This window comes from Ammospiza caudacuta, chromosome 11 (assembly GCF_027887145.1).
Source record: "Ammospiza caudacuta isolate bAmmCau1 chromosome 11, bAmmCau1.pri, whole genome shotgun sequence".
Classification (NCBI taxonomy): Eukaryota; Metazoa; Chordata; class Aves; order Passeriformes; family Passerellidae; genus Ammospiza; species Ammospiza caudacuta.
In genome coordinates this window covers 22,256,595-22,282,803 of record NC_080603.1, presented here as the reverse complement: position 1 = coordinate 22,282,803, position 26,209 = coordinate 22,256,595, and the positions used below count along the sequence as shown (strand labels likewise).

The window sequence follows — 26,209 nt, the reverse complement described above, 5'->3', positions numbered from 1 at the left end:
TAATGTAAAGGAATTGAAAAACACAGATAATTCAAATTGAATGGAAATACATACAAATACAATAGAGCAGCTGTCCTAGATCCAGCTGAGTTCCAAATAACACTATTGAAAAGCAAGGTTGATATGATGTTTTGTAATATTTGGTGCTTTAAAAAAAATCCCTATCTAATTTTTGTCACAAAAGTGAACTCTGGGTTTTGGTTTTTTTTCCTCTATATGGTAAATTAAACCTTTATTCTCTGTGGGTTTAGGATGGAAAAATTGACCTTTGCACTCTGAAAGATGGTGATTTGTTTTTGTTGGGTGTTTTTTCTTTATTACCTGTTTTAAGAATGTAAGTTTTTTTAAAATACCTGGGTTTGATTTTATTATTTTTTCAATGTGGAATTCTTTCACTTCTTTGACAGTCTGTATAACATGTTTGTGTCATAGTATAATCACTTTTCTGTAACAGTGAGTGTGGAAGAAAATAGGTTTTCCTGCCAACTTTTGAAATTTACTTCTATATGGGGAGGGGAGATGAGCTTATTTTTGGCTTCTGGAATGCAAAGTTTCTTTTTCATGTTAAAGGTAGTGAATTGCAGATTTTTTGATCAGTATCAGTTCAGAAGCAGCAGAACTCCCATACCTGAAGTTAGAAAAGTTTGTTGTCATGGTTATCCAAAGAGATGTTACCTAGTAGATCAGAAATACATCAGAAATAACCACATGGGTGTTCTAGTAATATTTGTATTTTATCATATTTACTAAGCCAAGTCTTAAATCCTGTGGGTAATACCATGTTTTGAGCCAACACTGTTACTAAATGCAAGAGAAAAAGGAAATACAAAGGGTTTCACGTCAGTTTTCATGTACTGAACTGATTCTACTTCATACAAATCTAATTATTTTTAGATGGAAAAGGGTTTAGGTCATGAAAAATGTTAATTTTTAATGTAAAAAGATAACTTCTTTGTCTTTCAGAGTGTAAATTGAACTGAATTCTGTTATTAGGCTTCATCACAACCAAAGTATTGGAGTGAGCTAAGCCCCAAGATTGGATATTACACAAATTACAGCAAATTGCTGACGTGTCTGTCAGACTCAGGATAATACTTCAGTACTTTGTGTTTGGGGACTGGGAATCTCTCGCCATTCTACTATTTCAAAGGGTTGTTTAAAACCATCCCTTTTCAAACCCTTTATCACTTGTCAAATGATTTCAGCTTGCTGTTAAGACACTAGTGAGAATCTGGATTTTGGGTAAAATGAATTATATAAATACTTTGAAACTTAAAAAACTTCACTAGTTGCCATCCTGTAGCATAATTCTTAATACTTGTTTGGGTTTTTTTACCTATTTAATAGTATGAATTCAGTAAAAGCAGTCAAATATTAATTCAGCTACCTATCAATTCTGTATATAAATATATAATCAATGGTTTTAGTATGCTGCATTACCCACATGGTTTTCCTAACCCAGCATTTTGGTCTGAGACAGCTTTTATCCCATGTTGTGTTCAGTTGCTTTCCCTCAACATCTGTTTAGCAGGAGTCAGAGGGACTGCAATGAAACATGGGTGTGTGGGGGAATAAAATTGGGAGGACAATGGGAATAAAAATTGGGGAAAAATTGGGAAAAAATAGGAAAAAAATTGGGGAGAATTGGGGGAAAATGGGAATAAAATGGGAGAAAAAGGGGGGAAAATTCCCTTATGTGGACTTTGCCCCACCCACAATTCCCTTATTTGGGTGCAGCCCCACCCACATTTCCTTATCTGGGATTTAGCTCTGCCCACATTTCCTTTTTTGGGATTTAGCCATGCCCACATTTCCTTATTTGGACTTAGCTCTGCCCACATTTCCTTATTTGGTATTGAGCCACACCCACACTTCCTTATTTGGGATTTAGCCATGCCCACATTTCCTTATTTGGGCTTAGCCATGCCCACATTTCCTTATATGATCTTAGCCCACCCACATTTCCTTATTTGGGCTTAGCCATGCCCACATTTCTTTATTTGGGCTTAGCCACACCTACATTTCCTTATTTGGGATATAGCCATGCCCACATTTCCTTATTTGGACTTAGCTCTGCCCACACTTCCTTATTTGGTATTTAGCCACACCCACATTTACTTATTTGGGCTTAGCCCACCCACATTTCCTTATTAAGGGTTTAGCCATGCCCACATTTCCTTATTTGGGCTTAGCCCACCCACATTCCCTTATTAAAGGTTTAGCCATGCCCACATTTCCTTATTTGGGATCTAGCCATGCCCACATTTCCTTATTTGGACTTAGCTCTGCCCATATTTCCTTATTTGAGATTTAGCCTCACCCACCTTTCCTTATTTGGGAAAAATAAGAATAAAAGAAGAGGAAAATGAGAATAAAATTGGGAGGACAATGGGACTAAAAATTGGGGGAAAATTGGGAAAAAAGCAGGAAAAAAATAGAAAAAAAATTGCGGAGAATTGGGGGAAAATGGGAATAAAATGGGAGAAAAAGGGGGGAAAATTCCCTTATGTGGACTTTGCCCCACCCACAATTCCCTTATTTGGGTGTAGCCCCACCCACATTTCCTTATCTGGGATTTAGCCATGCCCACATTTCTTTATTTGGGATTTAACCATGCCCACATTTCCTTATTTGGTATTTAGCCACACCCACATATTCTTATTTGGGATTTAGCCACGCCTGTATATCCTTATTTGGTATTAACCCATGCCCACATTTCCTTATCTGGGATTTAGCCATGCCCACATTTCCTTATTTGGGCTTAGCCATGCCCACATTTCCTTATTTGAGCTTAGCCCCACCCACATTTCCTTATTTGGGCTTAGCCATGCCCACATTTCCTTATTTGGGATTTAGCCATGCCCACATTTCCTTATCTGGGATTTAGCCATGCCCACACTTCCTTATTTGGGCTTAGCCATGCCCATATTTCCTTATTTGAGCTTACCCCACCCACATTTCCTTATTTGGGCTTAGCCCACCCACATTTCCGTATTAAGGACTTAGCCATGCCCACATTTCCTTATTTGGGTTTAGCCCACCCACATTTCCTTATTAAGGGTTTAGCCATGCCCACATTTCCTTATTTGGGCTTAGCCATGCCCACATTTCCTTATTTGGGATCTAGCCATGCCCACATTTCCTTATTTGGACTTAGCTCTGCCCACACTTCCTTATTTGGTATTTAGCCACGCCCACATTTACTTATTTGGGCTTAGCCATGCCCACATTTCCTTATTTGGGCTTAGCCCACCCACATTTCCTTATTAAGGGTTTAGCCATGCCCACATTTCCTTATTTGGGATTTAGCCATGCCCACATTTCCTTATTTGGACTTAGCTCTGCCCATATTTCCTTTTTTAGGACTTAACCATACCCACATTTCCTTTTTTGGGATTCAGCCACACCCACATTTCCTTATTTGGGCTTAGACCTGCCCACATGCCCTTATTTGAGATTTAGCCTCACCCACCTTTCCTTATTTGGGAAAAATAAGAATAAAAGAAGAGGAAAATGTGAATAAAATTGGGAGGACAATGGGAATAAAAATTGGGGGAAAATGGGAAAAAAATAGAAAAAAAATTGGGGAGAATTTGGGGAAAATGGGAATAAAATGGGAGAAAAAGGGGGGAAATTCCCTTATGTGGACTTTGCCCCACCCACAATTCCCTTATTTGGGTGCAGCCCCGCCCACATTTCCTTATCTGGGATTTGGCCATGCCCACATTTCTTTATTTGGGATTTATCCTTGCCCACATTTCATTATTTGGTATTTAGCCACACCCACATATTCTTATTTGGGATTTAGCCACGCCTGTATATCCTTATTTGGTATTAACCCATGCCCACATTTCCTTATCTGGGATTTAGCCATGCCCACATTTCCTTATTTGGGCTTAGCCATGCCCACATTTCCTTATTTGAGCTTAGCCCACCCACATTTCCTTATTTGGGCTTAGCCATGCCCACATTTCCTTATTTGGGATTTAGCCATGCCCACACTTCCTTATTTGGGCTTAGCCACGCCCACATTTCCTTATTTGGACTTAGCTCTGCCCACACTTCTCTATTTGGTATTTAACCACACCCACATTTACTTATTTGGGCTTAGCCCACCCACATTTCCTTATTAAGGGTTTAGCCATGCCCACATTTCCTTATTTGGGATTTAGCCATGCCCACATTTCCTTATTTGGGATTTAGCCTTGCCCACATTTCCTTATTTGGACTTAGCTCTGCCCATATTTCCTTTTTTAGGACTTAACCATACCCACATTTCCTTTTTTGGGATTCAGCCACACCCACATTTCCTTATTTGGGCTTAGACCTGCCCACATGCCCTTATTTGAGATTTAGCCTCACCCACCTTTCCTTATTTGGGAAAAATAAGAATAAAAGAAGAGGAAAATGTGAATAAAATTGGGAGGACAATGGGAATAAAAATTGGGGGAAAATTGGGAAAAAAATAGAAAAAAAATTGGGGAGAATTTGGGGAAAATGGGAATAAAATGGGAGAAAAAGGGGGGAAATTCCCTTATGTGGACTTTGCCCCACCCACAATTCCCTTATTTGGGTGTAGCCCCGCCCACATTTTTTATCTGGAATTTAGCCATGCCCACATTTCTTTATTTGGGATTTATCCTTGCCCACATTTCCTTATTTGGGAAAAATAAGAATAAAATAAGAGGAGAATGGGAATAAAATTGGGAGGAAAATGGGAATAAAAATTGGAAAAAAAAATTGGAATTAAAATCGGGGAAAAATTGGAATAAAATGATGAAAAATTAGGAATAAAATTGAGGGGAAAAATTAGGAATAAAATTGAGGGGAAAAATGAGGGAAAATTGGGGAAAAATGGGATTTTTTGAGGGAAAACATGGGATTTTTTTGAGAAAAAAGATATTTTTGGGAGGGTAGAATGTGGAAAAAATTGGGGGAAAACTGGGAAAAAATGGGGGAAATTTGGTAAGAAACAGAGAAAATACTGGGGAAAAATGAGGGGGGAAATGGGGAGAAATTGGAATAAAATGCAAAGAATTTAGGGGGAAAATGGAGAACAAATAACATATGTTGCTTGGGTAAAAGGAAAAAAAAAGCCCAAACCTGACAAAATCAATATATGTTATTTGAAAACTTCCTTCCATAAAATACTTTGAGTTACGAGGAATAAGTGGCAGCTGCTTAGCTTGCAATTTCTAAATGTTACTGAGCATGACATTAATTTAATTTTCGTTGTTTACTCCTTAGATCAGGCTCAGATGGTATGGGAGTTTGCTAACAGTCCTGTGAAGGAATTAGGAGGGAAAAAAACCAAACTGTTTAAAGAGACACAGAGGTGCCAATCATAGTGCTGGAGCAGACATCAGCTTAATGTGCTTGAAGGTCTAGGGTGGGAGCTTTCTGTTGGGGTGAAATCTGTTTGTGGTCAGATGAAGCTTTGAGGATTTAATCCTTTGCGCTTCTAAAGAGGTGGCAGAAGTGCTCCAGGGAACTTGTGTTGGTTTTGTTTGGATTAGGACTGGGTTCTGTGTGAGTTGAATGAAACCTGTATACCAATCTCTGTTAGGAGTGGGAGTGGTTGAGTCTTCATCCTTGGAGGGATTTAAAGGACGTGTAGATGTGGCATTTAGGAACACAATTTAATCACCTTGCCACTCAGGTGCTGGCTTAATGGTTAGACTCAATCTTACAGGTGTTTTTCAACCTGAACAATTCTGTGATGGTGTAGGATATCTGCCGTTTGTGTTCATTGGTTGCTGAATTGGGATATTAAGATTCTCCACTGGAGGCTCCTCCTGGTGGGCTCCTCTTTTGTCAGTCCCATCCTGGCTGTCTGCATCATCCCAGCTCCATGATAAGGTTGTTTATGTTTTTTCCCCCCAGCAGACATACTAGAAATCATTAGGTAAGAAAACTCAGTGTGTTGGCTTTTATTCCTTCAACTTCGCACCTTGTTTCCTTTGAAATGGGAATGCTACAGGATTTCTGTGCAATTCAGCACAGTTGTAATTACTGGTTTTGGCCAAGTCGCTTAATCAATGGTACAACCTAAATCCACATTATCTCTGCGAGCCTTTTTGGACATCTCTCCCCCTGTGAGGAGGTGCTTGAATTGTTCACAATAAAAGGCAAAAATCAGTTCATTCCTGATGTTTCAGAGGTTTCAAGAGGAGTTGTCAGAGGTGCCTGAAGGGGAAAAGTAATTGCCACAAGAAAAATGAAGAGCTTTTCCTCACCTAGCATGCCATATTTTAAACTGGGACAAAAAAGAAAAAAGGGACTAATATTCTTAACAGGATTCAGTCATTAAATCAAACAATTCAAGAGTTTAAATACTACATTTGTTCAAATATATATTTTTGAAAATAAACAATCTGCTCCACAGTACAGGCAAATTCAGATCTGGTAAAATCACTCTTGATTCTGCAGACATCACTGGGCTGATGGGAGTCCAGTAATTATATCTGTTTGTGCCATGAGTGTAACTTTTCACAGTGCTCTTCTGGAAGACATATGACAAAACTTAAGTTCAAGGTAGGTGTAACTTGTCTCCAGAAGGCCTTCAGGGTGGGTATGAAAAGGACATAAATCCTACATCCCAAAGAGGAGGAAGTTGAAACACAGAATCTACTTTTTTAAAATGACACTCAGATTTCTGCTATCACTTAAGTGCTTTTGAAAATTCTTCTGTTTTTTTTTTCTTTCTCACTCTGTATGATGTATATAAAGTATTTCAATTTTATTGCTCCAAAACCGAATCAAAATGAAACAATCTTATTTTATTTGGAAAATATGGGGCTGTCATAATTTTTAGGAGGTTTTAATTTTGGGTCTGGCTTCTGTAAATTAGATGGATAAACAAAGATTGATGTTGAATAGTAAAATTAAAAGAACCAGGCAGTCATGTTGATGCAAGTGATAACTCTGGCTGTGCATTATTTATCAGATTAGCTTATTGTTCTCCTGTTTTTAAAATTCTTGTAGCCTTATTGAGCTTTACTCAATAATTTCTTTCCAAAATTGTACATCTTGGTTGATATCAGATCCAAGGGTTTTTTAGATAATCTTCCCATGATTAAAACTGGGATGGGGGCACAGAGGGAAGAATCTTTGCTTTGCTCTCCAGCCAGTCTACAGAGAAGCTCCCACATTTCAACTCTGCTTTTCATCCTGTGTGTTCTCACTCAAATGCTCCCTTCACTATCATGTTTTCCCCCCTGGAGCAACAGGGAGGTTTAAATCCCTTCATAATACATCCAGTTGTAACTAACTGTCCTTTAGAGGCGTATCTGTTCCTTATTCCAGCTGGTGATATCACCTGCAGGATCTCCCAAATCCGTCTCTGGCAAGAATTGATTTGTCGCTGGTGCCTGCTGCCATCCATAACTTCAGCTTAATTCTTCAAAGGGCTTTGGGAAGAGCAGGCAGCAGCTGCTGTCCTGTGTATCATGGCCAAGGAATAAAAGTGCCAGTGCAGTGAGAAAATGACTTTTACTTGGTTTTTTTTCTCTTTTTTTTCAAAGTGAAGTGAGACGGTTCCATATCCAAGTGTTTCTTGTTCCCTGATCAGTTGTAATCAGTAATGTTAAAACCTTGGGGCTTCAAATCTTTTTCCCAGGTAAAGTCTGTGAAATACATACCTGAGGAGCAGAGAGAGCCTGGAACCTCTATAAAAATTGGAGTTTTGGAGACTTGGACTAAATGAAATTTACAGGCTGGTGCTTGGTGAATTGCCATATTCCAGGAATGAGGAATTCCTGCAGGAGCAGAACCTCCTTGGAAAGGGGGTGAGGAAAGGGGTGCTCTGGTCACTGCTCCCCTGGGTAGATTCACATTTAGTGCCCACTCCTATTAACAGCTACTGCTAATTAACAGCTACAGCCTCTCTATGGCTGCTGGGAGCAGTGTGCTGGCCTAGCTCACTTCACTCATGACCAGTTTTGTCCCCTGTACACAAATTTTGGTTTTTGTCACACCAACAGCTGAAAAGAACGTGGGAAAAAAGCAATGGGAACTCATCCTATTTCCTCCTGGATATCAGTTTCAGGTAGCTCTTGTGTTGCTATCAAAAATGCAAGTATTTAATCTAGTTAGGCTCAGTCTGAAGCCAGGCCTGCTTCGTCTTTGGGAATGGATGTTGGTGTATTCCCAGGTAGCCAGGAGCTGAGTGAGCTCCCTAGATCCATGTAATTCCCACTGTGGAATCACTTGGGACTCTCTTCATTCACATGATAATTTTGAATGAGTATTTATAAGTACAAAGTCCTTTTTGAAAGGGGATAAGAGTAGTATCAAACAAGGGAAAGTTCCCACTTTTTCCCCTGCCACCTCCCGTTGAAGAATGGCTCTGGGAACATGGGGAGGTGGCTTTTGTGGAAGAAAGATGCCCTGTGTGACCCAAGTGCTATCTGTGGAACAGAGACTTGATAAATTTAGGCTTCAGATACCCACTTATGTCAAGTATGATTTCTTTTTAAACCAAAAAATAGGTTATGTTTGTACTTCAGAGGTGTTAATAGAAAGGCTTGTCTGTTTTATAGTTTTCCTTGGTTTCATTATTTTAAAAATTTTATTTTTCTTTAGATGAAAAAAGGATACAATATATAGATATAATGCATGAGAAGGATGTGTAAGTTTGAGCCTGTTAGGGTCAGCTGCAGCATAAGCTTAAAATATTCCTTTTCCTTTTTGAAGAAATGTCTTAGGTTATGGTTTACTAACATTGAAAGGATGTGTTTCAAGTCCACCTTGTGTTTCACTGAGAAAAATTTTTCATTACTGTTGATTATTTTTTTAACAGTATCCATCAAAATATATCGATTTTTAGATGTTTGATTTGGGAAATAATATACAGTAAAATCTTATTTTTTTGTATTGTAACTGTATCCTTTATAAATTAAGTACATAGTGTTGCTTTAAAATAATTTTCTTAAGCAATGCATGTTTGATTTCCTAAGCAATAAGTGTGATATGTTAATGAATTAGAATCAATAAACTATATTATGCCACATCAGCATAATAAGTAAAGTCCCTTGATAAATTTACTGTCTGTCACAGCCTAGATGAATGGCTTTAGTCCTTCTGCTGTGCAGTGCCTCGTGTGTTCCATGAGAAAGTGACACTGGTTTTTGATAGGCTATAAAGTATAAATGAATTCTGCTCTGATCACTTATTTTTGAATTGCATAATCTTACTAATTTTAAAGATTACCTTGCTGGAATTGCCTCAGAGTCCTCACAAGAGGAGTGTGGTTAGGGTTTAGAGATAGAACCAATTTCCATGGCCATTAGCTATGTGCTGCTTTACCATCACTGCTTAAAGTGTGGGGCAATTTAGTCCCAATTAGAACAGCAATTCTGAGTGGTGACAAGTGCTGCTTTCCCTAATAGATGATGAAATGAGCTGTGCCAACGTGGCTCAGGGAGTAATTTGCTTTTTAAAGGTCTGGCATTCCACATTCCTGCCTGTTCGAGGTAACAGGGGGATGGAGGAGGGCCTGATGGTGCCTTGGATCCTTCTGTCAGCTGGGCTGCCCCGGGACATCTTGCTCTCCCCTTTGTCCGTAGGTGTCTGGTGCTGTTTGTTGCTCAGATTTTCAAGGGAGCATTTCTGTTTCAGGGACAATCTGGAATGGATGGTGAAACATCTATGGATTTTAAAAATCCATCCATTTTAAGAAACTTCTGGTGAGTGATAGGCTCTGTACTTGACTTTACCTGAAAGACAGAAATACTTGACTGGAGATTTCTGAGCAGCTCTGACACTAATGCTGGCTAAAAGGCAGCATTTAGAAGCTAAAAAGTTATTTACGTTGCCATCTATCATTTTTATAGATTGAACCGTCCACATTTTTCCTAACAGAAAGAACCTGAAGGAATAAAAGCCACACAGCCTGCTGAGATGACAACCAGTTTTCACTGTAGGCCAGGTGCTTCCATTTGGTAAATACCACAGGGTGAAGAAATTGGACAAAGTTGTCCTTCACTGTCCAGTCCTTGAAATTCAATTCAAGGAGGATCAGCAGTTTTGGCTGGTGGTCCCAGGGATGTATTTATAACAATAGCGAGGAACAAACCTTGCAGAACCCCCAAAACAATTTAATTGGTGACACATGGACTGCCTGAACAACGCGGGAGTTTCTCCTGTCTCTGCTCTGAACTCCCCAGCATTACTGTGTGCTCAGGGGGTGGATTTTTCCTCAGAGGAGATGGTGGCAGAGGGCATTCAGAGAATCCCTGCAATTCCTGAGGCACCAAGCCCTGGCAGGTTGCTGTTTAGGATGCATCTCTCGTCAGCACGGTGTGAGACTCAACTCCATGGGTACTCCTGAGCTCCAGCCTTTCAGTGGGATCTGCAGTTCCATGGTAGGCACTGCAACAATAAGCAATTAGTTTCCTGCCTCTACACATAAATCAAATTAACAAAGCCCCGAGGGGAAGGAGTTTTCTCAGCCCTTTCTTGGAGGTGCTTTGACAAGCAGTTCCCTGCCATCAGCACCTATGGCAGCTATTTGCTGGAAGCCTGATAAGCCAGACTGTTGCTGAATTTAACTAACTGCAATTTGCTGTACTGCATTAAGTTACTGTTCATGCAGAATTTGTAACTGAAGGTTGCTGGGGAACATTGCTCAGGATCGATCAGGGATAATGAAATTGATATTGTCTGAATAATAATCAATTTTAATGGTGGTATTCTGCAGTAGTCTTCTGTTAAGGGGCTTCTATTCTCAGTTCAATTCTCTTTGAAAGCTGATGAGTTTCTGGAATGAAACAAATATGGATTGCATTGCAAAGTTGAGGCTTTCCCTGGCAATATTGGAACTTGTGGAGTGTATCTAAGACTTTTCAAATTTAAAGAAGTTGGCTTCTTTTAATTTCTGCAGTACTGTTCATGGACAAGAAGTTAAAATAATGCCTCCTGCTAATTTCTCTCAGTCTCAGTTATGGGTGATCTTTAAATATACATTTTCAAGTCTCATCCTTCATAAAGGCTGGTGTTTCTTTTCTCATCTTTCAGGTAAGCTGATGTAGCCTGTAAACACATCCAGTTGCCACAAATTTACGTGTGTTCCTGTACAAGTTAAAATACCAACTCATGCTCTCCTTAGTTTATGAGTGTTTCTTCAAGGCTGAAAAGGCTGTAATTTTCCAGTAAGATGGAATTTTCTCTTTCCACTCTTTTTTTCCTTTCTAGGGAAATATGAACATTGAAAAGTGACTTGAAATGTCACTATCAAAACAGAATGTTCGAATAGCTCAGAAGCAAAATTGTTTGGAAATCTTTTTTCTTGGAGACCTCATGATTTTTGTTCCTGTTTGGGGAATTTGGGGGGGTGTGTGCTGACAGTTCCTCACAAAGCAATGCCTGGTCCTTGACCAGCTTAATGTCTTTATTTCTCATTTGTGAAAATTCGTTATTTAACAGAGTAGAGAAGACAACAGAAACAAAAATGAGCATTGAAAATAACACTTTAAGATCTTACTTGTTTTACTTTTTTTAATGGGTGCTCAATCTTAATTAGCCATCTGGCAAATTAATTGGGTTGTGTGAGGCTTCAAGCGAAAGGTCACTGTTGCTGAAAGGGTCAGGACCCCATCACAGATTGATTTCTCTCCAGGAAATTTGTGAAATCTCTGCAGACATAAGTTTGCAATAATTGTAGTATTTTACTGAGAGTTGGGTCTAGATAAAGAAAGTGATTTGGAATGTCTTTCCTGTGGAAGTTGGGACATGGCTGCAGACCCCAGTCCTCTCCTGTAGTACAGAACTGATTAAATGGCCAGAATTTCGCAGCACGTTACCTTGCCTCAGCAGTCAGAACTGGTGTGATGCTCCAGACAATATCACATCTTGCTGCTGCTTCAGGTGAGTAACTGAAGCCCCCAGACTGGAGAAGGCCAGGGCTTGATCAAAACTGGGAGAGGTGAGACAGTGAGAAGAAGGGTCGATAGTTGAGAATGTGTAAGGAGCCCATGAAAATGTCAGTGTGCCTTTGATGGACGTTGCTCTCTCTGTTCCAGCAGAGAGCTCAGATATTCACAGTTACACTTGTGGCCAGGCTGGAAGGTGTTCCCAGTGCTTCTGGACTCTGTTTGCTGTCCAAGGCTCCGTGAGCCAGGGCTGGTGTAGTGCAGATTGAGAGCATTTAATTATTGAAATAGTTGGCTGAGTGCTGTTTGTGAGTGAAAGGTGGTAGCTCTGGGAAGTCACTTGTTTTATGGTCATTTGTTAGTAATTGTTATTGAATGCTTTCATTTTCAATAAATGCCAGCCTGGCTGATGGACCTTGTGATGTGCATTGTTAAATAAATAGGCAGGCTTCAAAAAAGGCCGTACAGGTCATGAACAAAGTTTCTGTTCCCTGTCAACTATTTAGGGAACGAAGCAAGGAGCTGAATTATTCATAACATGGTTAGTGCAAGGCAAATGGAACCTGCTGCTGTGTTGCTAGCAGTGCAAATAGTGACCTAAAATATATAAAAATGGTTTTCTTCTGTATTATAATGCCTGTTTTTCTTTACTAATATTTCTGGAGACTATTTAAGAAAATTAAACCCTGTGGCCAAAAAAAAAAGATAAATCTGCATGGGTTCTTCAGGATCCTAGCAGGGAATATTGTTTCTAAATTATTCAGTGTATGTGATAAGAAGATAGATAAGGCATGGTGTTAATACAGGTATTCATTTTGTTCTTGTGGAAAATGTGTAGAGGGTTTTTTTTTTTAATTATTAACTTTTGTAAAGCCTGTTTCCTGCAGACAGAAACATATCTGTTTGTATATCTGTCCACTTCTATATGGGATTTTGTGCCTGTGTGAATACATAGGTGTAATTTTGCATAATAGCTGAAGTTCAGTCTTTTGCACAGCACTTCTCAAAGCTGTCATATATTCCAGTGCCTGGCACCATTTCTCCCTGTGGTTGTGGCTGAAGCCTGATTGCCTTCTAATCCCAGGGCCACAAGTACTCCTTGTGTTCATAGCTCCTTTGAAGGGATCAAAACTCAAAGTACCATGATGGCTGTGTTATAAATGCCCAGAGGGTTATTAAGGACACAGTCCTTACATATAAATACAGCTTGGGGGGCTTATCTCATTCATATCAACACAAGTGTTATATAGAATGTGAGATGAAGTTAGTTGATTGCAGTGCAGCACTATTTCCACATAAAAAAAGATACCTGAGGGAGAATCCAGCATTAAATTACAAGTAGAAGTACACAGCACAGAAAAGCTGATGAATGGAACCCATTCCTTTATGGCTTTGTTCTGTTAGTGGATATTCTTTAGCCAACCTGTCGTAGGGTTCAACACAAGGCAAAATATGTCTGTGGTGTAGAAAAGGTGAGATGACTTAGTGGTTTCTGGTTTTTTTTTTCCTGATCTCTGTGTTTCATCAGTCTTTTCAGAGCTTGTATTGAAGCATACCAAGATGAATAAACTTTTTAAATTAATGCTTTTTTCCCCTTTGTTCTTGAGCTGGTTTTGCTAGGATGCCTGAGAGGGCTTGATATTAATAGTGTGTCCTGATTAACAGACTGAGCTAAACCAGAGCATTTGGGTTCTGGTGGCTGCAGGAGCTGGGGTGGAGCTGGGTGCTGTCACAGAGCTCCTGAAAGGCACAGGGAGCTGTTCATGGCACAGTGAACAGGCTGGGCATTAGCTGGGATTTGCAGCTCTTTGCTAGAAAAACTTTTTTTTTTAATTTTCTTTTTTGTTTTTTTTTTTTTTTTTTAAGAAGCAGACTCGGTTGAAACAAAAATCATTTGATATTATTCTAGAAATACAAAGCTAAATAAATTAAATCCTCCTTTAGTCTTGTGGATTTGGAAATTGGTTTTACATGCTTGTGTTGCATCCTGCCTGGATTAATCTAACTCCCTTTTTCCAGTTTTTGCCAGCACTGCTGCCTCAGCAGCCGTGTACAGATCACAGATTCCTGAGGAGGAATGAGGCTCATGGAGGGCTGGCTCTCTCTTCTGTCTCTCTCATTTCCTCCTGACTCACTGTGTCTTGACATTAAAAAGGTTTCTCTGTGTGGGAAACAGTTAATCAGATCAGGATGAGTCATAGCAGGATTAAATGTTGGCGGTGGGATTGGATCCCTTCCCCTCAGTTAACGTAATTAAGACTGACATTAAAGATCAAATTATCCTGTATCAGATTAGGTCTGAGTGAGAAACCCTTCGGTGGCATTCCTGCACAGTGCTGGCCCTGCCTTGCTAGGGAGGCTTGAGGTCCCCAAGGTGCTCCAGAGCTCTGGGTCTCCTTGCTGGACGGTTCCTCTTGCAAAAGCAAAACTGGCTTTGGGGGAGTGTTGGAATTTTTCCAGCAGAACTGTGGAATTGAATGTACCAAATCTAAATGCTTTGCTCATTGGCTGCCTTTCCTGCACTGCCTCAGGGAAACCCCAGGGTTCTCCCAGGGCATCTCAGCTGAGCTGGGCACAGCAAAGGGTGTGATGGCAACAGCATCTTCTGACTTGTGGGGAACTTCATGGGATCCTCCTTTGCTCCTGTGTTTGGTTTCTCCAGAACAGGTGGATCTCTTTGAGATCTGGTCCCATTTGCATCCTTGTAGACAAGAGCAGCTGGCATTCCTGCAGCACTTGTTAGCACACACAGAATCACCAGGTTGAAGAGACCTTCCAGATTATTGTGTCCAACCCGGCCCTAGCACCTCAGTTAGACCATGGCACCCAGTGCCACATCCAGCCTTTTTTAAACACATCCAGAGATGGTTAGCATAGAAGGATATTCTCTAATGGTTGCCTTACAAACTTGCTCCAACTTTCTATTATCCTTCAAAGAATTCAGAATGTTTGCACAGAATTTTGGTTATCGAATAACTCAGTCTGCCCCGAAAGAATTAACTTCAGCATTAGTTATATACTGGATCTCCTAGTACATAAAGACATTTTAACACTTTTTATTTATTGTGTGTTAGACACTGGTTGCTGGCTGCATTATATTATGTCACTCAGTTCAGCAGAGGTAGAAAACAGATTTATCTAAAGATGAGTGTTAAGTATTTGTTATGTGCTGTTGTGCCACTCATGAAGAGTGACTTTGGGACAAGAATGGTGATATTCCATCAGTAACTGAAGATATATTACCCCAAAGTAAAAAGAGATTTTTTTCCAGGATGAGAGGAAAGCAATTTCATACATAGAGGGATGGCAGTAATTGCAATAAGGTTTCCTGTAGCCATACACAAATAGTTTCAGGTTTTTATGCCAGATTGTGATACAGGAAGTAAACAGTACTTCATAAAACTACTAAAAAGATAACTTAAAAGAAAAAATGTGACCTTAGCAAGAATTGCTGGGGCAGCTATTCCAGAAGCATCAAAAGTATATTGTATTCTGTTTGTAATCCTTTAGATAGATGAGTTGATAGTAATCGAGAATTAGTGTTCCTTGCCAGACAGCTAGGAGATGTCTTTATGCTTTTTTATTGCGTTACAAACAATGCATTTACTTCTCCTCAGCTGTAAACATCATTGAAGTTTGTCAGAAAAATCTCTTATTTTATTTTGCCCACACCAGCATTTGAAACCTTGGAAGGATTTGTGTGTGCTGGAGGTTGGTTTGTTGTTATTAGAGCTGATGGATCTCTGTTAGCACGGGTTCGAGACAGTGTTTGAGCCACCCTGGGAATATGTGAGGATACAGTAAAATCAAATGGTTTTTAGTTACAGCTTTACTTGAACACTAGCTCTGTGAGGGAGCACATTCTGCTGGATGTGGAAAATTACAGCGAGTACTTGCAATGATCTCTGGTTTTATGGAATGGAGGAGTCCTGGTTTGATCTTGAAGGCAATGGAACAAAGTTTTCAGTTGCTTTTCGCTGTTTACCAGAAGAATTTCATACCCACTGGAGATATTGTCTCTCACCAGCCTTGAATACACGCAGATGTTAAAATACAGCATCACAAAGTAGTTATCTCTTTAGCTGAAAGTCTGAATTTTCAGAGAAAGTGTAATTATTTAGGGAAAGTGAAGATGGAATGAAGACAAGAAAAGCTCTTTGATGATATTCAATTTGCCTTTCAGAGTGTGCGTTTTATAATAATGTTTTGATTTAATCAAATTAATTATCTGTATTTTATTTTTCCTTAAAAGAACAAAAATCTAAACAAAAGACAGACATGAATTATTACACTAATATTATTATGCACTGGGAATCAAAAAGCCTGAGCTAATGCTGTTTAGACCCTTCTTTAAAGAAATAATCAAATACATTAAATTAATTTTTCCAAGAATATCATGTGAAATTTTTCTCGTCTTATATTAGCAGATCTCACCAGAAGGGACTAGTTGACTAAATATAGATTCAGTACTTCAGTAATTTAAAAATTCAGTAAATTACTATGGTTCCAGTCAGAAAGAACTCAAAAAAAAAAATAAAAAACAACAAAAACTAATAAAAATAATTTGAAATTAAAATGAGTTATAAGTATCATTTTTAAGCAGAATGTTGACAGTGATGGAAGTGGAGCTCTGTTGTTTCTTAGAGGAGGATAAAGCCACATGATGAGCTAAGGCAAATGTGTCCCTTTTAAATGCTCCTGAACTGTTCTTCCTGATTTTGCCACTGAAAGCGAGCCCCTTTGTAATGGTCTGGTTGTATAACTAATTATTTAACTAATTAAGTCCTCTTTCAGATCATATTTAAATTTTTTTCATTAGTCTTTTTTCAGGATGCCTAGTATGCACTTCTTTTCCTGAATTTTCCAGAATTCTTCTGAATTTGCAATTTGTATAACTTAGCTCCTTTATTTAAATCTCCATTATTTATTGTTAACATGGAAATATTTTAATATTTTAATTTTGTTAGGTGAGATATTTAACATGTCTTTGCACACTTGAGGAATATGGAATAACACACTTAGATTTATTTTTTTAAACTCATATATAAATATAATAATCCTGATTGTCCATAGTTTCTCAGAGACAAGCCCCAGCATGATTGAGTTAGCTTATTTATAGCATTTATAGGCCCTTGTTTTTTTGAAATCTTTTTCCAAATTAGTGGTATAGAGGGACCAGAATAACTAAAGACCATGAATGTATGGATTTTAAAAATCTGGTTTATCAGGTGTCTAGGCTTGGAGCTCTCTGGGATAATGAGTGGTTTTATTTGCTCTCTGTACAGTGGCTGGTGTACTGGAGCCTTGTTTCAAGCCACTAAAATGTCAATAACCAGTAGTAACACTGCCTTTGTTTTCCTAAAAATTAATGCCTGCCTGTGTTGCTTATGCGCCTTAATTTTGAATGCAGCCTTTGCCATAATTGTAGAAAATGAGAAAATTGTGAGCACAGAGTTGGAGAGAGGGTGAAGCCTCCGCTGCTAAGGAAACCTTAATTGTTGAAGTTCAAGTTAAAAGGGTGAATATTCAGAATTGGATCAGACTGCAACCTCCTAGAACTTACTGCGAATGCCATTTAGAAATGATTGGGCACTTCAATTTAATTTGCTTGAAGGTGAAGAGCTTATGAGACATATTTGAACCCAGAAATAATTCTGACAGCTAATTTTTACATGCATGAAGAAGAAGTTTTATAGTGGAAACCTTGACTTTTAGCGCTGTAGAGCTGTCATAAAGGCCCTAATGATTTCTGACTTAATTACGTGTCTGAGCACTTAGGTTGATCTGCATTCACTACCCTTTAGAGATTCATGTCCAAGTACCAAATACTGGATGCAGTCTTTGGCTGTGAAACCTGCTTTGCTTTACCTCTCAGCCTGCACAGCTCTGCTGAGATCTAGCAGACAGATTCTGTTCTTGTTGGTAGTTTACATCTCATTTTAGCCTCCACTCACGCCTCCCTAATTTATAAATAAACTGCACAAGCACGTCAGACCTCACTTGCTGCTTGTGCAAAACGTTCTGGGGCAACTGTTAGGAAAAGCCCATCTGTATTTGTAACAACACCCTCTGTGTGCCCGTCGGTGTGTTGGGTTCCCAAAATGTTTTTCCAGCCCTTGGGATCCACAGTGGGTTATTGAGGAGGAAAAGAGGAGCTGGACCTTCAGCAGTGCTGGGCTGGAGGGATGCTGCAGCAGCAGAGCTGCCCTCCTCGTGCCTCTTTTGTTTCCTATCTCAGTCCTAGGCTGAGATAAGAAACAAAAGAAAGTCTGGCCACATCGGATAGGGCAGGCTCATCTCTCCCTGGTTGTGAAAACAAAATGATGAAGGAGTCATTAGTAGAAAGAGACTTGTTCTTCTTACTTGGTTTAAACCAGTTGGTTTAATAGTTAAGAAGTGTGAAATAAAAAAAGTTCAGCATCCAAGGGCTTCAGTCATGTTTATGAAAGATTGTTACCCTTTGGCTACAGTTAATTCCATTTTAAATATGTTTATTTTCACTTAGAAAGTTCAGCTGGAGTTTGGATTGCTTCCCTGCTGAAGATAATTTGATTTCAGATTGCTGCAGTTTAGATGTACATAGACAGAAGAAAAATTCTTCCATAAAAGCTGCACTGTATGTAAATCATCCTGTACAGGCAAAGAGTTTGGTGCTAAGATGCCACTTATGTGTTAAGAGTGAATGATGTATGGGTCTGAGATGATATTTTAGGATTCTGCTGCCCATGCCTGTTTTTTAATAGCTCGTGTGTCATCCAGCTGGCACATACTGTGTCTGTGTGTGAAAGTCAATGTTAAAGTTAAAAGAACTTAATGAAACTGAATTTTCAGACAGAAGCCTGTTGTAACATTACAATTTTTGTGTCAGGCATGCTAAATCTCATCTCAGTTCTCCTTGGCTTGGCAGAAATGTCAGTCAGTCCCAGACTGCACCGAGCCTGTTTGGGTATGATGCATTATTTGCTGATGCCATTTTCTTGTTTACACAAGTGGATTTGCATGGCTTGGTGCTCCAAATATTGGACTACTGAAAACCACCTGCATCTGCTGAGGTATTGAGACCAAAGCTCTGGAGGCTGGCCAGGTTTCTGCAGTGCTTTTGCTTACGTGGTTGACAGTAACATCTGGTAACGCAGATGTTGAGTTCTGGAGAGCCATAATTATTCTGAGAGCAGGGAGAAGTTGTCACACATAGTTATTATCATGCTACTATCACAGGTATTAGTATCAAAGAGATCATTTTGTTCTTTGCTGACAGCATATGTTTTCTCAGCTTTGGAGATGTGCTAGTTTGATGCCATGGAATATGCAGAAGAAAAATTATCTTTGGGTTTTTAAGCAGTTCGAAGGTTAAAGAAGACCAAAGAGGCTATAAATGCAAAATATTTTGTTTCTTCAGAACACCAGTTTCCCTGAAACTGTAATTGCTGCCAGAATATATTTCACACTGTGCCCTGGGGCTCCTCATAAATAAGTGGAATGAGGGAATAAGGGAAGTGCCTTAGCTCTGAAAATCTCAGGTGTGTTAGGGTTTTGGTTTAACTTTGGTTTGGTTTTGGGTTCTTTTGGGTTATTTGTAAGTTTGTGTTTTTAAACCCCAGACATATTTTCAGGCACAGGATTATTGGAAGGAATAAGACAGCTGAGATGTTGGGAATTTTTGTATTTAAAGAGGTATTACAGAACTAATATTTGAATCTCCACTAGGAGAGAGATTTAAACTCTACTAACAGAATAATTCTTGAAAATTTAATTCAGTTGGTCAGCTTGATATCAGGAATTAATCTCTTTTTTTTAAGACATAACTTTAACTGAAACAGTAAACAATTGTCAGTTCTTGATTTATTATTTTTACAGTGAATACTGAGTTTTTATTTAAAAGCTTTGTATTTGAACATCTGCACACATGGAACTGTGCATCTTGTTAAATCCTTCCAGTAGATTGATGCACAGTACAAAGCTTATGTTTGCAGTAGTGACATTTAAAAATTACTTAGCCAACACAAGTTTCTAATGTGGTTAGAAACAAAAGTTTACATGAGACCAATGAGACGTGTTCAAAAATCTCTGCCCTATCTAGGACAAGTTTTTTTATCTTACATTGCATATGAGAGGTGTGAAAAGAATTTAGGTAAGAGGGACCAAATGAGTAGGAGTCCCAGGCTAAGAATGTGAAGAGCCATGAAGTTGTCTTAATGTGTTATTCTGCACAGTCCAAATCTGAAATTAGTAAAAGGAATTTTATAATAATCTGTATTTAGTCAGCATTAGAAATGGGTGGGTTTTTCTCTTTAAAACACAACTTTGTTCAAATTTGACTAAAAATGAGGATTCTTTATTTGAACACCTGAAGTTACTTAAAATTGTTCTGGTATTTTCCAAATTCATTAGCTCTCCCATTGGCATAGTTCTTCAAGTGCTCAGGCAGCCCAGAGGAGAGTGAGATCACAAACAGGTCATCATGGAGTTGTTTCTTACATTGCCTTAATGTGCTGCCCAGACGTTTGCTCTTCTCACTTTTGTCCTCAGTTCACATTTACATTTGAGGCTGTGCTTAGCCCCGGAAGAGCACCGGGAGCTGCTGATTGTGCTTGGCAATCACCACAATGACAGAACACTCTTTGTCACCTGGGGTCATAGCTATGTTTAGGTGGTTTAACCAAGCCCTCTCTGGTTCCTTGTTTTTACACAGTAGTGCCTATGCACTGCTCTGCTTTCTACTCACTTTGTGGTCCTCACACGGCCATTTCCTCCTTCACGTGCCGCCATTTCCCAGGCTAAGTCATTTTTGTGGGTTCAAATTGACTTTGGTGGCAGCAGTGAGTTATTTTGCCCCGTGTTGCATAGGAATGGTTACCCTGAGACACAGATTTTGTAACTCAGATACGGTTTGTTGGTGCAACAAGCGTAAGCGATTTAGCGTCGTTTTCTGCCCTCTGGTTTTACTGCTGCTGGATGAAAAGGGCTGTTTGCTTTTATTCTCGTGTTTTATTTGTTGAGCACCATGTCTTTGAACTGTACTCACACAGTGCACTAGGTCAGTGTTTAGTTTCAGAGGCTTCTCAGTTTCCCTCGTGTAACTGCATCAGTCACAAAACACTCGGGTCATTTTGGCATCTTCCACAGAATGTTTTTCCCAGGATTGTATTACTCTGTGTCACCAAGGGAATTCCCATGCCGCCGCGCTAGCTGACATGCCAACACCCTTCTGCCTTGGTCCTTCCAGGTGTTTTCTACCAGCTTTTTCTCCTGGAAAAACTGGTGGCCAATTCTCACTCCTTTCCAGAAGAGAACAGTTACTTGTGATCCTGACCTTGCTGCTGGACACCACCATGGGAAAATCTGATTTAGAAAAGAACCAGAGCTCATCAGAGCTTTGTTCTGGCATGTACTTAGTGTCTTACTAATGACTTTCAAAGTAAAGCAGGAGCTCCTTCTCTGAAAACTTTTCTGTGTGTGCCAGAGACCATTTGAGAGCTGTTTTTACAGAGTGGATTTTGCCGGCCTTGCTGCAGCGGGTCTGCACATTTATCAGTTGGCTTTCCTCAGGGGTATAATTGCCAGATGCTCTCTGATGCTCATTAAACTGGAATCAACATCCCTGTAAAATCCATAGAGATGGACTGCAATGCTCCTACTTCAAACAGGTAAACAAACCCTATTGTCAGCACTAAGAACTGCAGTGGCTGCAGCAGAACAGGGGGTATCTCCATTGCAGTGGGCTTCTGTGGGGGAAAGGAACCCCAAAATAGTAAGGAAAATTTAAGATTTCCAAGCTAACAATATTTTTTTCCTACTTCTATGCTCATAACACTTCACACTTACATCACATTGATGATGCAGAATATTAAATTCCAGAAAAAATGAATTTATATTTTCAACAGCAGCAATATATTGGATACAATGGTAAATTCTGCCCAGTGAGCATTAGTCTTGGTGTTATGTGTAAGAGTACTATATATTATATCTAGTATTTTATATATATAGTATTATATATTTCATTATATATTATACCTGTAATTTCAGTTAAGGAAGCTGGATTCTGAGGGTGCTATAGCACAGCAAGCTCTCTTCAAGCCAGTTTTTCACTTCCCTCATTGAAAAAATGTTCTGATTTCAGACAAAAATTGGTGAAGAATCTTAAAGCTTAAAATATAACACAAGGTTTAATTGTGTCAACAGGAAACGCCTTTGAAATATTGTACTTTTCACATGAGAAATTAGGAAAATATTGAAATGTGTATTTCATAATTTAACTATGCCAAATTTTATAAAAGGCATGGACTGCAACCCACAGCCCTGTTAATTAATTAAAAACAGCAGCAACAAAAAGGCAAGAAGGTAAACAGGAGACCTTTTCAGCATCATCTGAGCTTTCCCAGTTAAGACTTAGCCCTGCTTCTGAAGATCAATAAACTTCACAGATCAGGCATGTAATTGAAACTGCCTCCTGTTCTGTGCCAGTGCCAAATGCAGCTGAGCATTCTCTGGGAACTCGCAGTCAATAATTACAGCTCACCTAATGGTTGTATTATGCCTTGAGGTGTTTCTGCCTCTTCTGCAAAAAATAAATCTGGGTTGGGTTTTTTTTTGGTCAGGCAAATGCATATTTTCGTTAAGCACCTAAACACATAATACCTTCTTAAATGTTGCCTAGCTGCTATTCACAATATTTTTATGAAAGGAGAGGGGAAAAAAAGCTTTCATCCATCATTTTTGTGATACTTTGGCATGAATTGGAGGATTAATTGGGTGGAGAGGGCAAAGAGCACAAGTTTCTGGTGGTGGCAGATGTGACATCTCCTGGCCACCTGCAGTGGCCTTTGCACCATTTTCAGCAGCACTGACCAGGCCACTGAAGCCTTGGAGATGCTTCCTTCACGGAAAACTTTTGGCCTTGTGTCACAAGGAAGTTTTGCCCCTTGTAGACTCCAGTATTGGTTTTCAGTCACACAAAACCTTTTCATGTTTGTTGAATCTTTCAGAGCCAAAGCCGGACTTAGCCTGGGTACTGATGGAATCTGTTGATCCATGTAGTTCTTGCAATTATTTCTTTCCAGAACTTAGTTATTTCAGGCTTTATTAATGACACTGGTGTAGCTATTTCCCTCTGCTTTCGCTTGAATTGCAAATCGTGTAGAACCTTAATTTAATACAGAACTTTATTTAATGAAACAAACCTTTTTTTATCGCTGACCTGTACTGTGCTATTCCTTTTATAAGCAGCTGTTCCCTTTTGAATTTATAGTGATTGGTTTATTACTGCTTATTTTAAAAAGACAGCAAATATGTCTTCATATTCCATTTAAATTCAGCTTAAATTCAAACAGATTACTTAAAAAGCAGATGAGAAGTTACTGCATATTCAGCTCATGCAGTGAGTGCACAAAGTCCAAGAGACTGCTTGTTTTGACAGAAATAACCATTAGACACTCATTTGAAATTTTCTTTAAACTATTTTCTTTTATCAATACACATCAGATTTTTGTGGATTTCAGAGGGACTTGATTTTACTTTCCAGTTGATAACGTAATTACTAAATTACCTTTGGTGATCAATAAACCTGAAAATGAGAAATCTTTTCTCTCCTTTTCCTGACTTCAGCCACATTGATGTTATTAATTAAAAAAACCAAAACCAAAACAAACAAACAAAAAAAACCCAAAAAACCAAACTAACCCAAACAAAAGCAAAAAAATGTAATGAATCAGTTGTATTCAGGTGAATAACTTGGGAAATTTTTAGCAGAACGCATGTGTAATAATCAGTTGATGTGCTGTCATTGTAATATGGAAATTTGAAGTTAACATGGAGTGGATAACACCTGGCTAGGTTGTTGCATATCCTCTTCCAGTTTTAATCCTTACCTCTTTGTGTGGGTGTATATAAGAATATTATATTCTTCTGGTTTTAGTGTTAATACCACTTTAAATGAGTACACTTACTTAAAACTTTAAAATTTTCCAATATCTAATCAGTGGTACTGAATGTGTCATATTGGCAGCTTTAGAAAATGACAGCCTCTCTTAAAGCTCTCTGAAAATGTTTATTCCAGGTAACATTCTTGCTTTTCTGTGGAAGACCTCTTAGTCACCAGGAGGGTTTTGGTAATTTTTTTCCCCCTGCTTCTTGACTGACTTCTGATGATGCTTTTGCGAACTTCATGGGCAACAAAAGTAATTTTATGCTGAATTGAGAGAGCCATGCTTTTTTGCAACTATTTGATTGCATACTTATATTCCTAAATTCTTATTTCACTCTCAGTTTACTCTGGAGCAATTATTAACACTCATGGTAGACTTTGTGAATTCTGTGTGGAGTTTTGGGTGCTTGTTTTTTTCTTCCAGGTGTGTTTTTCAGTTTTCATGTTCAGGCAATACTGAACTGAAATGAGGAGCGCTGGAACTCAGCTGTTAAAATGGTAACAGATGTTGATTGTTCAGCTCCTCTTGGATCTCCTGGGTTTGGAAGTTGGAGTCTGGATTTAGCTGGAGTTTCTGACAGCACTCTAATTGCACCAAGTCCAAGAATAAGGACTGTGTGTGTCAGAGTGATTGACCTTGATTTCCAAGTGATTCTGGGATTGAGTGGAAACAATGGTTTTCCATTATTTTTCTGCTTGGGGAAAAGCTGATAGAAATTTTGAAAAATGATATTTTGGAGGGTAAAGGGGTGGGTAAGACCTTTTAAATAATACTCAGTTGTTACTTCCATTTCAATTTTTGACTGAAATTGAGGCTTTTTGCCCATCTTCTGCATCTGTACTGACTGACTCACGCATTCTGACTGCATAAAATTCACTGAGCTCATAACTTGTATTTAGTGGAAAGGTCACAATGGAAATCTTCATATAAAAGGAAGAAAAGTTTTGTTTCTCCTGGCTGCAGAGTCCTTGGGCTTGCTCAGCTGCAGCTGTGTGTATCTGTGGTGGCAATGTGCTGTCAGCAGAGGTGTCATAAAAAGTGAGGCCAAGCCTGTCAGACACACACGTTGAGGATATATCTGCCTTTGAAACTATCAGTCTGGAGGAGGCTGATAAGACAACCAAAAGTAATCTTGACTTGAGAAAAGAGAGAGAGAATAGCAGGATTTAAGCTGATAGGGGAGAGGTGAGGTAAAAAAGAAAGGAAAGCTTGGGGATGACAGGTTTGTGCTTTTGGTGTTAATAAATAACATCCCACCTCACACAGCATCAGCTCTCCTGGTAATCCATAGTGGCATCCCAGGAGCCCAGTCTGCTCCTGTGTGGCCTTGTCCCTGCTGGTGGCTTTTTGTCCTGCTGCCAGCCTGCTCTTTGGGAAAGGGAATCCAGGAGTGGGAATTTGGGTCACCCTCTTGCTGCCTCACCCTGAGTGTAGGGTCCCTGCCTTTCCAAAGGGAAGAGATGCCACAATACAGGCTGATCACATCCTGTAAACCAAACTGTTGTTTGTGCCATGTCCTCATCTGTCCCAGACTGTCCAACCCTGGAGCTGGGGGCATAGTTTGAGTCACAGCTGTTGGCACAGTGCTGTCTGTGACCCCTGCACCAGGATCTCCAAAAATCAGGATTTTCTTGGCTGCTTCCTTGCAGATCCTCCACCTCCATAATGGCTTGGACGTGTGATGCTCACCCAAGGTGTGTTTGGAGTTTTGGGCAGGGCATAAGATTGTTTTGTTTTACTAATTGATTTTTATATTTTCCTCCCTATTCCTTACTTGGTGCTCAGAGTATTTCTCTTACATTTCCATTTACTGGGTAGTGATGAGTCACTGTCTAGTGCTGTCCTATCACACCTGTTAAAAAATTACACCTGTTTCTTGTAGATAAGGCAAGAAACAAATTACTCTGGGGTGCCTTTCTCTGACACTTCATTTGTCTTCCAGACTGTGCAAGGGTAGTTACCTTCATGCCAAAATTAATTATGGGCAGCTCTGGAATTCTTAATCTGTCAGAAGCAACAGGAGAAGTAAACATTTTATTCAGTTCCGGAGACTGGATGAATAAGAAAGAGATGGGAGTTTTCCAGACATAAATAGAAGATTTCTCACTCCTATTTTCAGCTGATTCTGAGTTCTCACTGAAGTTGTAATAATTTTTTTGCTTTCATCAAAATCACTTTCCTGTGTCTTAAATTAGCAGGAACATGTTATAGCAGATGGCTGAAGAGGTAAACCATTTTTCCTTTTCCTGCAGTAACAATGCTTACAGCAGAGCTGTGCACTCCTTTGCTTGCCCTCTGTTTCAAGAAAGAAATGCCTTTTTAAAGAATAAATCTTGCATTGGCTGGCTATCACCTCCTAATCTAAAGACTGTAACTGGTAACTACATAAATTACTGTTATATTCTCAGCACAGTT

At 39.2% G+C, this 26,209-nt stretch overlaps 1 protein-coding gene across 1 annotated transcript in view; it reads left to right on the top strand.

Annotated features, from left to right (window-relative positions):
• Window positions 1-26,209, top strand: part of NAALADL2 (N-acetylated alpha-linked acidic dipeptidase like 2) — a 312,928-nt gene that overhangs the window by 98,833 nt on the left and 187,886 nt on the right. The gene's annotated exons all lie outside the window — the stretch shown is intronic.